This window comes from Amphiprion ocellaris, chromosome 12 (genome assembly GCF_022539595.1).
Source record: "Amphiprion ocellaris isolate individual 3 ecotype Okinawa chromosome 12, ASM2253959v1, whole genome shotgun sequence".
NCBI lineage: Eukaryota > Metazoa > Chordata > Actinopteri > Pomacentridae > Amphiprion > Amphiprion ocellaris.
Window position 1 is genome coordinate 36,151,114 of NC_072777.1, and position 12,004 is coordinate 36,163,117.

The 12,004-nt window shown below is 37.3% G+C and overlaps 1 long non-coding RNA gene across 2 annotated transcripts; it reads right to left on the bottom strand.

The window, feature by feature from the left end:
* Positions 1-2,768: 2,768 nt before the first annotated feature.
* LOC129350185 (uncharacterized) lies at positions 2,769-11,955 on the bottom strand. Of its 2 annotated transcripts, XR_008603509.1 has the most exons (3): positions 11,386-11,955; positions 10,174-10,478; positions 2,769-5,464 (listed from the first exon to the last, which is right to left on the bottom strand). It is a non-coding gene; the product is annotated as an uncharacterized LOC129350185 (long non-coding RNA). The 2 variants fall into 2 exon arrangements; XR_008603508.1 differs by lacking the exon at positions 11,386-11,955 and having other exon boundaries at positions 10,174-11,369.
* Positions 11,956-12,004: the final 49 nt, after the last annotated feature.

Below are 12,004 nucleotides of genomic sequence, written 5' to 3' on the forward strand. Positions count from 1 at the left end.
TGGGAACTCTAATCTGCTTTTACTAAAGTTCAAATTCAAGCAACTTTACTGGAGTATTTCCATTTTAAGCAGCTTTTTACTTTGACTCCACCACATCTCAGAGATATGTATTCTACTTTTTACTCTACTACATTCATCTGCGAGCTTTACTCTTCAGATAACTTGTTTTCTGACTCTTCTTGTCCAGAGAAAAATTGAGTCTCTTCAAATCTGGTGATTTTGAATTAGATTTTTTCTGGCAAAGTGCTCATATGGGTTGAGAATATTACTCCACATCTTGAAACTTGATACTTTTTTTTAAACAAAAATTAAAATTGAAATACAAGGCATTTTTCCTTTTCATGATCACAAAGGGATATACGAGATTTTAAAAATGCTTTGATTTTCATTTTATATTTAGAAGAACAAAAAAAATGAAACCAGTAAGAGACAGAAACGAAAAAAGGTCCGTTTTTTCATTTTCTGAGACCGGAAGTGGTCATCAGCAAGTGTGGAGCCAGAGAGCAGTGATTGGTCAGACCATAGATAATATAGAAGACAGGACGTTTGGTAGCATCTCTGGCTGCTGTTGACCTTGTTTTTGGAGTAAAACACGGTAAGAAGATAAATACTTCTAACCTGTAGCGTTGTTTTGTTGTACGTTAAGTCAGCGACTTGTGAAGAGTTGTGTTTTGTCGTGTTTGAGCAGTTGTTCCGGACGCGTTAGCTAGCTTAGCGGCTAAGTTAGCTAGCGGGCTAATTAACACAGGTGGCTAACTTACCGCTGAACACCTGTGTTAGTTGCTGCTGCAGCTGTCCTCATTATTAGAGTGAACTTCTCAACCTGTATTTCTCTGCTGTGTATTTTAGCTTTAAAAAAAGTTATTTTACTTTAAGGTGAACTGAAACCCGTTCAGCTACACTGAAGTTTAACATTCAGCTGCTTTGAATTAAACCGTGCTTAACATTGTGCAGCATTCCCTCTCTGAATCTCCATAATTTCATTAAATTCCTTCTCTTTCACTGCTCAAGTTCAATCCAGCATATAAAGTGACATTAATAGTGAATAAACTAACAACCAGCCATTGTATTTATTTATTACTGCATGTATTTGTAGTAAAACATGAGATGAAACATCCTACTTTTGGATCTAGAACTGCACAAGCTGTTCATTTTCAGTCACCTGATGAGTTAAACTCCCCTTTTTATGTGAGGTTGAAGCAGAAAGTCTGAGTTAACAAAGAAAGTTGTTTATAATTTGCGATACCTGTTATCTCTGACTGAGGCTTTAGTTTTTGTTGAGCTGATTTACATGTATAAACTTTGTTCAGGAAGATTTCTCAGTAGCTCAGAGGACAGGCTGCTTTTTACACAACCTTGTAAGAGAATGTCTGTCAATGCTTTCAGCAGAATTTACAAACACAACACTTCCTAAACAGATGTTTTGAGGCTGTGAGGTTGAACGTTTGAGAGTCTATCAGTGTGTTTGTTTGTGGTCTTTCTGTTTCTAGGTGGAAGCTGAATTAGTGAGGATGACTCCTGCTCCTGTCATCTCTAAGCTCCTCACACATCTTTACCTGCACATGAGGAAAATCACTCCTGTAGAATGCAGGTATGTTTGTCATTATTATAAAAAGATGTTGCCTGGTGACCTGTCAGAAACCCATCATACAGAGTCAGCCAAAATAATGTTTACACACATCAGGAAAAGAAAAACTAGCATAAATATTTCAATACCAAATTTATTCAGACATCATGAGATTAATAAAAGTTACCTTTGGCCTCTACAATTACAAGAGGTGCTCAAAGTGGAGGCCACTGGCTTCCAGACATTTCTGTTGTGTTGTAGACCTCACTTGTTGATGCTCCATTCATGAGGGTAGCGCCATCTGTTGGGAAAACATCGTACAACAGGACACAGAGTTATCGTGATTTGATCAAACTTAGAAAGAGGAATCTGTATGTACAGAAGTACTGATACAAATGAAATATTTATAAGTTTTTCTTTTCCTGATGTGTGTTTACATTATTTTGGCTGATTCTGACTCTGTGAACTTAATGAGAACAAAACTGTCATTTAATTGTTGCTCTGAAAGCTTCTTTAGTGAAAACCAACTGGTGTTCTGCTTTGAAACAAACTGCTGTTGAGGTCTGTGTTTTTAGGTTTAACCTCACAGTTTCTGCATGAACTGATAGTTTTTTTTTCCCTGATCAATGTGGACATTATAATTGATGGTAACATTTACTGATCATATAATCAGCATGACAATATAACAGTAGAACATTCTGACCACCTCACTAATACTGTGTTGGTCCCTTTATGCTGCTAAAACTCCTCTGATCCAGTGGTTCATCAGAACCTCTGGGGATTCTGTGGATCCTGTGGGTTGCAGGGTGGGTCCTACCTAGACCAGGCTGATCCTGGACCATCCCACAGATGCTCCATCAGATCTGGATGTGGGGAGTGTGGAACCCAGGTGAACAGCTTAGCTCTGTTGTGTTCCTCAGACCACTCCTGAGCAGTTTAATTTGTCCTGCTGAGGGTGGCAGCTGGCATCAAGGACTGCTGTTGCCATGGAGACTAGGGGGTTGTTTGTCCTGCAGTGTTTAGGTGGTGGTACATGTCAAACATCCACATGAATGTCAAGGTTTCCCAGCAGAACGTTGCATTAGAACAAGATGATGGATGATGTTCTCCTCAGCTGTCAGTGGTCAGAATGTTGTGGCTGATTGGTGGATCTGTCTGCCTTTACTCTGACATCCAGAGTTATACAAAAGTGTAGAATGTGTGCAGTGCAGAAGACATTTACTTTATTGTATGCAGTTTTAGTGGTTCCATCAGAGAAAATCATATCCATATACAGATTTTTATTAATTCCAGGGCTGGTTCAGTAAAGACTATAATAATAACTACATCAGATAATTCTTTGTTGCAGTTGGAATTTTGCAGACTGAGAGATGGTTGAGAAGGTTTCAGTTCTTGTTTCAGCAAAATATGTGAGAATAGAAGATCTTTATTGTCATTGTACATGAAATTATCTGCAAACCAGCAAAGTGCATCAGTCTGAGGTATTTAAAAATAAGAAAAATGCTTCTAAAGCCAATAATAAACAGAATATTTTGAGGGAATATTCTAAAAAGGAAAGAAAAGCTCCATTCTCACTCCTCTCAGGATAAACTGTCATTAAAATTGACTTTAAATTTAGCTTCAACACGAGATAAAAACATTTACTTTCATTACTGATGTTGTCAAGTTTTAATAAAGTTCATGCTACTTTTATAAAATGATGAAAGTGAATAAATTGTATTTGTGTGATCTGTGTTTGATTTCTGTCTTTTCTCCTGTCATCCAGATGTTCAGAGGGAGATGATGCCACATCTGGTCCAGCTGATGGAAGGTCTTGAAGTTCTCTGACTGGCCTGGACTGAAGATGGTCGTCTCACTGGATTTAAGGTTCAGATGCTCAGTAACAAACTCCACCAATGAGCCAACAGGGAAGCTTTAGGTTTATTAAATGTTGCTATGAAGGTTTCGCTGTTTTTCTTTGTGAATGCAATGAGCTCCAACTGAAACTTAAATTAGAACTTAGAAGTAAATCCTTCCATCTGAAATGATTTAGTTGCATTAATAACCTCATAATATTCTAATTTTTATTCCAGTCTTGGTTGGAAATAGAATCTCTGTATTGATTCAGGTAAAAACTGAACTTCACAGCATGTTGGAGCAAAACAACCAGATGAAAACTGTGATGGTGTTGGATTGTCAGACTGTAATGTTGCAGCTCAAAGCAGCTTTTCTAGCTCAGTTCATTCTGACATTCAGCTATGAATCAACACAGCAGATGGTGATCCATGCTGTGGAAGTCTCACATCTCCTGATTTAATGGAGCTGCTTTGCACTTTTTACACTGTTTATTCACCAACACTTTATTTAATAAAAGTCTCATCTAGTTTTTATGAGGAATGTGATGTTTTAATTTCTCTGTGAATAACTGCAGTCTAATGCAACAGCTGGAATTGTAACATCTGTCCTGATATTGATCATGAAGTATTGATCAGAATACTTATGGTCAGCAGTCATCCCTGAAATTTTACATTAAAATCTTTACTTGTGTTGTGAACTTTGGTAAGAAGCAGAAACTTTAGCGTTGCCATGGATACATGAGTGTTAAATTCTGTCCATGTTTCATTTTGGGAAATTTAGTCCAGCAGATGAGTTTGTTTTTACTGCCAGGTACCATTCATTCTCTACATGAGAACTTTAATTATTCTTCATCTACTTCCTGAAAAGTTTGGTCAATAAAAAAGACAAAAACTAACTAAAGACAGACTTTGTGATTTTTCTGCTCACATGTTGTGTTGTTGTAAACTTTCTCTTTCAAATAAATATCCTCCTAACCCCCTGGAAACCAGCGTTTGTCCTGTTTTTGTGTTGCTCCTCTGCGACCCTAGACAGCCGGGTCCTAATGTTTTTTGAGCAACACACCATACTATGATGTTTTTACAATGATGGTTCTACTATGGAACCAGTTTGACGTGTTCAGGTGTTCTTTGTGTGAAAACTCAGAGATTTCAGGTATCAGAAGGTGGTTTTCAACTTTCTTTGTTAACTTTCTGCTTCAACTTTAAACTAAATTTCCTTGACTAAGCCAGCTCTCTGGACTTCCAGTAAGCTGTGTTCCTATTGGCTGTCCAGGTGGCTGTGTTCCTATTGGCTGTCCAGGTGGCTGCTTGGTGTTATCAGGAACACCTTAGCAGCTCAGTGTCTTCCTGCTTTGTTTAGCTGCAGACAAACATTTCCTCTGTTTCTCTTCACCAGTGAACCGGGTTCGGTTCTGTTGCTTTAGTTTGTTCTTTAGGCGTTGGCTTGCAGCTTCCAGCAGTAAAATCATCTTTAATGTGTTTCTTGGTGTGTTTTAGGGCTTTGTACTGAATAGTTGTCTTGGTAAATGTGGTTCTTTAGCCACAGTTAGCACATGGTGCTAATGTGTGCAGTGATTAGTGGATTTGGTGCAGCTGAGTTGTGTCTTTATCTTGGCTGTAGTGAGTCTTTAGAGGTTTTTGGTCAGACACATTCTGTATTCTTGTTTGAGAACCAGCGTTGGTTGTCCAGAAGGTAAGAGTTCCTGTCCTGATTCTCTGTTCTCAGAGGTTCTCTGGTAGGCTGCAGGAGACTTTAGCGTTTGGGTTGTGCTAGTTTGGTTTTTGTATGGTTTCATTTGGACGACTATCTTGAGGCTCCTCCATGTGGTTTAGTGAGGTTTTCTGGAACAGTTCTACAAAGCAACCTGCAGCAGAAGAGACTTTGAGAGTTTTTAGGAAGTTCTGGAGACCAGACTTTAGAGCAGCAGAAACATTTGTCAGCAGTTTGAGCAGGAGAAGGTGAGCTTCAGAGTAGAAATGAGACGGAAACCTTCTTGACCCGTGTGGTGAGGTCCTGTACCAAGAGTTTGAGCAGGTTGTGAAGAGTCTGTAGTTCTTTGGTCTGAAAGCACAAGAAGAGTCGACTCATTAAAGGAGAAAACAGGAGATATTGTTGCTTCTTCTGTCCCTCTGCAGTTTCTAGTTTCCTTAGACTGAATATCAAGTTTATATGTTAAATGATTTACCATGTGAGCCCAAGAAGACTTCAATAAACTCCCTCCATCCCCTGAACACAACATATTTCATTACCATGTTAAATATTTTTTTTAAAAATGTTTTTGAGTTTTAATCATAGTTTTAGCATAGTTTTTCTCTTTGCTTGTTTAGTTTTGTCATCTGTGTAAAAGGTGCTAAACAAATAAAGCTGAATTGATAAACTGAATAATTGACTAACTCATGATTGTGACAACAGAAGTATTTTCATTGTGATTTAAGGGTTTATTTCATTTTTAAGGTTGGGGTTAAAATCTTGACAGAAAAAGAAGATTAAAGAAATAAACTACAATAAATAGGAAAAAAATGTAATACAATAAAACTTTTAAAAAATTGTTTAAAAAGTATTTTTTAAATGTGTAATTATGTAAAATATTTTCTCTGATATTTAATAATTTTATTTTAAAAATTTTGTTTAATTTCGTGCTTACATGTTTTGTATCGTCTTTAATTATCTAATTCAATATTTTTGTCAGTTTAATAAAATTAAACATTAAATACAATTAAACTGACAAATATTGAATTAGATAATTAAAGACGATACAAAACATGTAAGTACGAAATTAAACAAAATTTTTAAAATAACATTATTAAATATTACAGAGAAAATATTTTACATAATTACACATTTAAAAAATACTTTTTAAACAAGAATCATATTAAACTAAAAAAATACGAAACATTAAATTAGATTCTTGAACCTTTAAAAAGACAAAACATTTAATTAAAAAATTAAATGTTTAATTAGAAAATTACATCTTAAAGACAATAAAACTTCAAATAGGAATTAAAGAGAAAATACAATGAATCATTTAAAAAGAAAATTAAACATTAAATGGTGGTAAAACATTTAAAAAGAAAAACCTTAAAGATCTAATCGAAAAATTAAACATTGGGAAAGAAAAGGACATTTTTCAAACAAGCCGATAAAACATTTGAAAAAACAACAATTAAACATTAAAAAGACAAAACATTTCTAAATCAAATCAGACATTAGAAAAGAATAAAAGGTGAGAAAAGAGCAAAACTAAACATTTAAGAAGAATCAAACTAAAGACAAAACATTTGAAAAGACACCAGTTAGACTTTAGAAGATCAAATTAAACAGAAGAGACAATAAAACAATCAAAAAGAGCAAAAACAGATAAAAGTCTTGAAGCGTTTTCTAGTCTGAAATGAAAACATCAAGTTGTTTCTTTAAACATTTCCTCTTTCTATGTTCTTGGTTTGATTGTGGACAGATTTACTAAGAACTGATTTCAGAAAACTGCTTTCCAGATAATGTCTACTAGTAGTTGAAGGCATCGATCAAACTAATGTTACCTTCTGATCTCCACAAACTTTACTGTTCAGTGAAGAGAATCAAAGTTTGTTGAGGATTTCTAAAAAACCCACAGGTGAAGGTCTGAGAAGAAGTCAGATGGATGATCTAAATGTGAAATCAAGACTCATGGTCACAAGTTTTAAGGCTTCTGTTCACCAGTAAGTTCAAACTAACAGAGAAGTACTGAGAAACTTTTACGATTTCAGTCCTCAGACTGTCTGAAGGTTCAAACTAACAGAGAACTACTCAAGAACTTTTAAGATTTCAGTCCTCAGACTGTGGAAAGGTTCAAACTAACAGAGAACTACTGTGGAACTTAGAGGATTTCAGTCCTCAGACTGTCTGAAGGTTCAAACTAACAGAGAACTACTCAGGAACTTAGAAGATATCAGTCCTTGGACTGTCTGAAGGTTCAAACTAACAGAGAACTACTCAGGAACTTAGAAGATATCAGTCCTTGGACTGTCTGAAGGTTCAATCTAACAGAGAACTACTGTGGAACTTAGAAAATTTCAGCCCTCAGACTGTGTGAAAGCTCAGGTCCTGAGGACTCGGGAGGTGTGGAGGCTTGGAAAGTCTTGGAACTGAAGGTTCAACCCTCCAGCAAGTCCCACCTCCTGAGAAAAACGGTCGAGTCGAGACTCGAGTTAAAAAAAAACTCGAAAACGACAAAAAATAGATGATAAATGCGCAAAAAAAAGAAGAATTAGTATCTGAGCGAATAGCTCAGGGGATAAGAAGACGGACTACCAAGTGGTAGGTCGCAGGTTCGAGTCCCACCACCGGCATTTTTCTTTCTTTGTCTTTGTCAGGATTTTCAAAAGTTTAAGCAGTGTCTGGTCTTGAACCAGCGACCTGCAGCTCCATAGGCAAATCCTTAACTCACTGAGCTACAGATCAGATACAAAGAAATAAATTCGTCGTCCCTTTGGCATCGTAGTTCCTGAAGTGACCACATGGGCGGAGCCAAGGCGGAGTCTGGGTGGAGTCAGGGCGGAGAGTAGGCGGGGAGGTGGGTGGCGGCCTCCCCCCTCTACTCCCCCACCTCCCACCACCACCCACCACACCTTCCCCCGCCCGACGAGTTCTTCGAGTCTCCACGAGTTCTTCGAGTCTCCACGGGTTTTCCCCGAGTTTCTTGAGTTTCCACCAGGTCAGAGGCAGAACAAGTTGTCATGAAGAGGTGTTGAAGTCGGCCAGGATGGACTGACTTTTTACAGCGACTAGAAGGAAGACCACTAGAAGAGCAGGTCTTTAACCACCATCCATAAAATCCATGGAGTCGCTCCAGAGAAATGAAGGGACGTCAACTTTTATCAACCTCCATCCACATGTTCAACTTCATATCTTTACTTGGAGAGTTTTAGCACCACAAACCTTTAGTATCACACTTTATTATCATTTATTAGGACTTTAATGGAATCCACCAGCAGATTTACTTTTTGTTGACAAACTTTATTCTTGTCGTCGTGGGACTGCAGTATTTAAAACTGTTCCTTCTATTTGACCTCATGTTTATTAGTTTTAGTGGAGAAACTTATTTTAATTGTCCATTAGTCTCTTAAAAACCAAATAATAAATTGGATTAGTCAAGAGGTTTAAATTTCTTACTTTGTCATATTTTAAATATGACAAAAAAATAGAAAAATAAAGCGTCTTGAGACATATGACCTGTAATTGGCGTTATATAAATAAAACTGAATTCACCTTGTATGTATCTTGTAATGCTGGAGTAATTCAGCCATATATGTTGGAAAACACATTTTCTTTGTCCATTAATCTGTTGATTGTTTTCTCCACTAATTCATTTCTTGTTTTTGATCATAAAATGTCAAACCCAAATATATTCAGTTTACTGTCATAAAAACCAAAAAGATTTACATTCATGATGCAGGAATCAGGCAGTTTTTCACTTTTTATCTTAGTTTAGTCAGAAAGATAGTTGATAAGGTGTGAATTGTTGCAGCTTGTGAGCCGTAGAAGGTTTTAATCTTTGGGGTCGAGTGTCAGAAAACATTTAGAAACCAACATCAACAAAACACTCAAAGATTTGAACATCATTAAAGGGAAATCCAACTTTTGCATGACAATGTCTAATTAAAGGACATTTATTTCCAACGTAAATGTGTGATATTCATCCTCTGGAGCTTTCTCTTCACATCGTCTTCCACCTGGACTGGTTTGGTCAGGGAGCATGTGCAACAAACATTTGAAAAACTGCACTTTAACATCAATGAATGACACTGAAGTTTAATCTCTACATAAATGAGACTGAGTCTGGATGTGCTGCTCTGTCATTAACTCCTAAGTTTAGGGAAAGTTCAAACAAAAGAGGACAGTTCAGATAAGACTTTAGAATGAGCTTATTTTGAACAAACATCTCAGACTTTCTGAGCTTCAGCACCTCTAACAAGATAATTTAACAACAAGCAACTCAAGAGATCCAGAAGTTGGAGAGAGTTAGCTTTAGCTGAGCCAAAGAACATGTGGGACGCTAACCTAGCAAACATTTCAGACTTTTCTCTGTGAATTCTGGAAATAATTTACTATTTAATGACAGAGCTACACATCTTAACTCAGTCTCATTAAAACAGACTCTAATTCAGTGTCATCCATCCATATTAAAGTGCAGTTACCCAAAATGTTTGTTGCATGAGCTCCAATAAAACCTGTCCAGGTAGAAGGCCACTTTGACAAACAGGAAGTGGAAGATTCCAAGCAGATTTATAGAAGGGGGAACCGGACTGTACTAAGTGTGGTAGAGTATAGAGGGGTGTTTTGTGGGTTTTTGAGGCTGATAATGATTATTAGTGAGACATTTGGAGTAGATATTCATTTGCAGTAAATGAAAGTATTTAAAATCTTGGAGTTAAACTTTGAAGAACACAAACTCTAACAGAAAACTTTGTTGATACGTTTTTGTTTTGTTTACAGATGTTAAGTTAAAGGAGTTTTATTCGTGACGTATGACCAATCAAATCACTCCAGAAGACAGAGCGACCACAGGTAGATAAAGGTTCAGAGCCAAAGCAGCACCATTTTTAAATGTATTTATTACCGTAAATCAGTAAAAAATAAAATACTGATAATCAGTAAATCAGTCAGCCCACAATTACTACAATTCTACAATGTATGTCTCTTTGCTCTGACTTGTTATTTGTACAATATACGATGTATATGATGGCGTTTTTTCATACCAAAGGCTCTACTATGATGTTTTCTAAGAGACATACCATGCTACTCTGGTTGTTCTGGCTCTGGGCTGCTGCACTCCTCCTCTGTTGTTTTCTGGATTGTACTCAGCTGCATGCCTTCGTCCATCCGGCCTCCGTTGACTCGTCCCGCCTGCCGTCTCTGGAGCTGAAGCTGGATTGGAACAGACCAAAGTACAGTCCAATCACGATGCCAGCTGCCTCTCAAAAGGCTCCTTCATCTGGCAGGTGGCAGCACTTCTTCTGAGGGGAAGCTGAGCTGGTCCAGCAGAACTTTGGAGATGTGTTCCAGTGGTTGGTGGATGTGTGGGGAGATAGAGAGGGACCTTTGAATTGTTCACAAAGGAAAACAGGAAACCCATTGGTAGTTTTAGTTTAGGGTGCTACTGCGGTGTGTTTTTGGGTTTTAAGAGGTGAACAGGAAGAGTTTTTTTTCGTATTGATTATCTTTTACTTTGTTCCTGGTTGGAATGCCCATCAATGTCAACATGAAGTTCACTTTTAGTTCTGTTTATTTATTTTTATTTTACTAACACCTATTTGCTTTTAACCCCCTCACATGTTGTGTTGTTGTAAACTTACTCTTTCAAATAAATACTCGTCTAATCCTCTGGAAACCAGGGTTTGGACTGTTATTGTGTTGCTCCTTACCTACTTCAGACAGCCGGGACACAACAACGTTTTGTGGACCAAAGGCTAAACTATGACGTTTTTAGAGCAACATGCTATACTATAGGCTTTTTTAACTGACATATTACTGTGACGTTTTTTGGGTTTTTTAGCAACATATAAGAATTTGAACAGTTTTAAAAGTTACTATACTTTTAGTTGTGCAATGAAATTATTATTCTATGGCATTTTTTAGATGACATTATACTCTGATGTTTTCTTGAATTACATACTATTTTGACAATATCCTGCACTATGACATTTTTTGAACCACATATCATACATGACAATTTTAGGCAACATCCTATCATTTTGCGTTTTTTGAACCACATAATAATCTATGGGGTTTTTTTCTTGCCAACATGCTGTACTATGAACTACAGGCCATACTATGTTATTCTTGAAAAGTATACTATACTTTGACATTTTCTGAACTACATCCTATACTATGGCGTTATACACAGAGTGCTTTGGTTACATGTTGATTTATAATCTAGATTTGTTTCTGTTTTGTTTTTTGACAAGATTACCACAGACCTGACTGTGAACACCGTTGACACCCACCTGAGGGAGACGCTGCCCAAGATCTCAAGGCTGCTTGGTCGTGGTCTTTCTGGTCCTGCTCCAGAACGCCTTCATCAACTACGTCTTCTTTTGAAGAGGTCCTCAGATGCTGCAATCTCTGACCTTCAGGAGGAACTGCTACTTTCACTCTGTAACGAGACGGCGGTTATTTTAAAGACCCAGCTCCTGGTGGCTTTGAGTGAAAATTTAACATCCATCAAAACGGAACTACAGACAGTTAAATCTGAGCTGTCGGTCAGTATTTCAAACATCAAGTCCGACCCAGCTGCCCTAAAGCACGCTGTGGGTGAAACGGAAACTTCACTCTCCACATCACTGATGACATCGTCACACTCCAAAGCAGAGCACCTGTCTGCTGAACTTTTAAAAGTGGACTATAAATGTGAAGAATGTGAGCAGCAGCAGCCTGTGAGCAGCGGAACAGATGTGATCAGAAAGAAGTCTTTTTCTTTTTTCTTTTCTTTCTGGTTGACTTGACGCTGTCAGATGCAGATGTTGGAGCTGATTCTGATCTTTCAGGATAAAAAGCTGCTTTTCCTTCATAGACTTTTCAGGAAATTATTCTCTCAGGTTTTCTCTGCTATTTATATTTTTTTTC